Raw genomic sequence first — 5,000 nt, forward strand, 5'->3', positions numbered from 1 at the left:
ATTTGAATTTTCCAGTCATACAAGAATCTACTGTTTCTCTAGATTTGTTTTTTTTTTTTCCCCAACTTTGGATTCCAACAGAGTCTCTAAAAATCTGGGGGGGTTTTTGCAGTCAAAAAAGTTCAAGCAGGTGTGTATACACAGGCATGCATTCTACGCATGCATTTATGTTACGCATTTGTCTCTGAAAATGTTTACCTTAATGTACCTTCTTTAAAACCTCTAATAATAGACCGGGGAGGCAACAAACAAGCAGGTATGACAAAAGCAATGTCCTGAGATCTCTCTCTCTCTCACACACACACACACACACACATACACACATACGCATGCATGCACACACACATGCACACACACAGGAGATCAGAGCTGGAATGTGACATTGACTTCCTGGGTACAACAGGAAGGAGGAAGTACAGCTGGCACACAAACAGGAAATGGCTGGAGCCACCACACAATAGGGTTTCCTGTACACCCCCCTTCCCACCCCCCGATTTCTCACTTCTCACTCCCTCACCTCTCCCTCTCTCATCCTTCAAAATCCTCTGCTCTCTCCAGCACCCCCCCCCCCCCACACACACACACACACACACACACACACACACACATTCACTATACCTCTCCTCGTAATCCCCACTCTACATCCTCATCAACTCCATCTACACCCCCACCCCCACCCCCCCATCCTCCCATTTAAGCCGGGCCAAAAGGACACATGAAAACAAGAAGCTATAAATCAGTGAAGTGTTCCTTTAAGAAGAAAAACAAATTGTTGAGGTGTGCCCAGGTTCAGTTTAACCCTATTTTCAGTGTTGACTTGTCCTAGTCCAACATATGTGGAAAGCTCAACAGAGCCCAACCTTTTATATAATAATACATTTTGCCATCTCTAGGGCAGCATCTTAACGCAATATGGGTTGATGTTTTGAGTTTCAGTACGCACTTATCAGCTTATGGGAGCAATGACATTTGTCCTTCAGCTGCCCATCTTGATAACACTTTACATTTCTTATTAAACCCAATGATTGTGGTCATAGGCTATACGCAGGCTGACAAGCTACATTGCAGCTAGATGCACTCAATGCTTTTAACGAGGAATGCTAACAATCCTAGCAAGACATTTTTTTCAGTTCACAGTGGTGCACACTGACTAACTGCTGTGCAAAATATCAAGGTCCAGTATAACGTTGGTTTCTTTACTGCAATGGAAAATACAAGGTAGTTGTAGACACAGATATTTACAGTACTAACTATAAGTTTAGACTCAATTTAGAATGTGAATCAATCTAGATTTATCCCTCATTCTGAAAAATAAATAGTGAGGGATTATGAGACTGAGACTGTCTAAGTGCCTCCAAAACAATTTGGGTTAAAATAATTGATTACATTTATATTGCGCTTTTCTAAGTACTCAAAGCGCTTCACATATGGGGGGGGGGGGACTCAACTCATCCACCACCGGTGTGTAGCACCCACCTGGGTGAAGACATTTTTGGTTGTCTATTTGGAAGATCATCATTCCACTTTTCCATTTTATGCTACATTGATGTCAAAAGTTTTAATCAATGCCCTTTAGGAAGAGACTGCAGGTTTCAAGTCTTTGCTTGGAAAAAAACATATACTGAAATTGTGTAGATAATTTATGTGAGTCTCTCGAGATCACGTTGGAAAAAGACTAAATCCTTGACTTTCCAAGGTGGACCTCCAGGAACTGCACTTGCTGTATAGCCGCGGTCTAATTCCTCCATTAGGGTGATCCGTAGCAGGTTACATTGTGAAAGTAAGCTACCCAGCCCTGAAAAAATTACACTGGAGTTTTCAGCTGCAGCTAACAGTATAAAAGGAATGACTTCATCGTCTACTGGCCAAAACTAACACCAAGCTGGGATTTCCGTCCAATACACGAATGCTCCTGGAGCCAATAGAGCATGGACACATGCAGCCACACACACCTATGCATGTGGTCTCATTCACTCTCACCACCACCCCGTCCCCCCAATCCCCCAACAAAAACAAAAGGTTGACCATGAAAATTGCCCTGTTGCAACCTGTTTTTCTGAAATCACTGCTCTGTTTGATAGCACAGAGTACAGAGTGACAGGAAATGTAAGAAATTCACAGATGGGATGACACACGGCAGTCCAACAGCCAGGGTTGAACACACAACTTGAAGAGTACACGGCATGTGCCCCAGCCCACGGCTCCATACATTTCTCATTTTATTTCCAATTTCCAACTCCGCAATTCAAGTATTGCAGACTGCAGAAAAAATGTGTAAAACAAATACCTTTTTGTCAAATTCAAATGAAGCATTTCACAGGACCAGAGAATCAGTGAGAGTTTCTACAGTAGGCAATGACATCACTGTGTTGATCACATCCAATGCAAACACCTCTGAGGCACAAGACTAGGCTGCTGCACAGTACTGTAGTTCTTCCATCCATCCATTCATACTGTAGTTCTTCCATCTGTCCATTCAGCAAGAAAACAACCACCACTACTAGAGAAAATGCAGAAAAATAACCCCCATCCCCCAAAACTCTGATATATAAAGTCCCAACAAAACTCTCATTCATAACTTCTTGCTGTTATGGTGCTGTACTAGCCACAATAATAAAATTTGTTTTCAGTTATGTCTTATGGTTAGAGAGACCGCCTTTCAACCGGAGGACCCAGGTTCAAACCCTCGTGTTGGCAAGGATCCACCCTGCCAAAGTGTCCTTGAGCAAAGCACTGAATCCCTGCCAGCTCTGTGGGTGCTATTCTGTAGTTGATCTCTGACCACCCTGTAGAGGGGGGCAAAAGAAATGTTCCCTACGAGAATCAATTAAGTATCAAATAATCACTATGATTGCATTGTACAGTATAAGAACAACTATACTGCTGTGACATGAACTAGAACCAAAACTGGGCCCAGAACAGAGATGAACATGAAACAAAAACCACAATTACTTCAAACCACTTCTTTTACACATATGGGGAAAATCCTGATTTACACCAATGTCAACTGCTTTGCTTTTCTTTTCCACCACTACAAAAACGTACACAACCAAAGTGGTGCTCCTCCCATTTCTAACCTGCAGGCAACTTTACACACAACGCATACAAAGGGATAAAAAACCCTGTCTCTCTCTCTCTCTCTCCCTCTCTCCCCCTCTCCCTCTCTCGCACGTACACATGCACGCATGTACGTACGCACACACACACACACACAGGGGTCCTCTTGGGCCTAGCAGGCCTATACTCCCACACAAACAGCCAGATAGCCGAGATGATGAACCACTGGCTAACAAACAAATCAACAACCACCTGTATTATGCCAATGGCCGTTGGTAAAAAATAGTCCATTGTCCCAAAATTGACATATTTTCATTTCATTAACTGTGCTTATGCAGTGTCATTTACTGTTTCACTGTTTTGTGGGCAGTCCATGTGATTGTCCATTTAAGTAAATTTTGTTTCATTAGCCCACACAACAGGAGAGCATTGAAACTGTTCATTTGGTGAGAAACAAAATGTTTGAGAACCAGTGGTCCAGGCGAGCTCAACTGGGCTGGGTTCTGGAGCTCTTACCGAGTCTGGGGCTGGAGCTGGTTCTGAGGGCCAGATGTCGACCACAGGGTGGGCTACTAATGGACTAATAGATCCCTGGACAAACACACACACACAGATACACACTCACACAGACACACAAAGTGTTTTGACTTGTGACTCCTCAAGGCTTATGTCTGTCTGAACAGAACCCAGTGAGGATAGAGACCTCACACCATGACTAACCTATCTGCCAAACACAGCAGACAGAAACAGAAAAGAGGTGGGGTAGATGGAGAGAGCGCAAAGAGGAGAAGAAAAGAGAAGAGAAGAGAAGAGAAGAGAAGAGAAGAGAAGAGAAGAGAAGAGAAGAGAAGAGAGAAGAGAAGAGTATGCTAGAAAAAGAACAAGGGTCTATTCAAAATACAGATTGGAAGAAAAAGGGAGCAAGAGAAATAGAAAACAAGATTATTATGCCATCAGACATTTCTTGGTCACTATCCACTCTATTACAGTCTAACAGAATGTAATAGAAAGAAGTCAAGTGGTAGCTGACATTTTCTCCAAATCTGTGGTTTCTCCTTTTTATATATACGTGTGTGTGTGTGTGTGTGTGTGTGTGTGTGTGTGTGTGTGTGTGTGTGCGTGTGTGTGCGTGTGTGTGTGCACGTGCACACTTTCAGACATTTTGTTGTTATTACAGAGATTCTGCCATTGTCATAAAATCAATTTTCCCTGAGAAACAGAAGAGATTATGATGAAGCTGTGTTCTTCTGGTAGTTAGGAAGAGTTTTACATGTTTCGGTTGTTAGAAAGACCTAGAAGAACTGTGGTGGTAGCTCTGCTTCCGATAAAAGCCCATTTTTCCTGATGAGACTGTGGGGAATACAGTGTGTTTCATTAGCCAAGCACACATAGCTTTATTTAGATTCCCATATCCTCCCTCTGTCCCCCTCCAGAGACACACAAACCGTTACTGTGAACCCTGCGCACACCAGGGGGTCGGGGGAAGGTGTGTGTATGTGCGTATGTGTGCAACTGAAGCCTTGTATGTGAGTGTGCTTACGCATATTAGAAAGGAGAGAGAAGGAGTGTTAAAGTGTGTGGGTTTGTGTATGCGAACTTGTGGGAAGTGTACACCGTTAGGGAAAAAGGTACAGAGAGGGACGAGAGGGAGAAAATATGGAGAGAGAGAGTGAGAGAGGGAGAGAGAGAGAGAGAGAGAGAGAGAGAGAGAGAGAGAGAGAGAGAGAGAGAGAGAGAACTTGGTTATTGGAAACTGAGCATGTCCAAGTACATGACTCTTTCTGCGTGCAAATGTGGACTTGTGAGTATGTGTGAAACAGAGGGTGTGTGTGTGTGTGTGTGTGTGTCTGTGTGTGTGCTTCACAGCATCTCACGTCCCCTCACATGAAAGCCCTGTTACCCTTAAACAGAAACGGTTGACTCCTCCCTCCTCCCATCCATTC

The sequence above is a fragment of the Centroberyx gerrardi genome, chromosome 4, assembly GCF_048128805.1.
Source record: "Centroberyx gerrardi isolate f3 chromosome 4, fCenGer3.hap1.cur.20231027, whole genome shotgun sequence".
In the NCBI taxonomy this organism is placed as follows: domain Eukaryota; kingdom Metazoa; phylum Chordata; class Actinopteri; order Beryciformes; family Berycidae; genus Centroberyx; species Centroberyx gerrardi.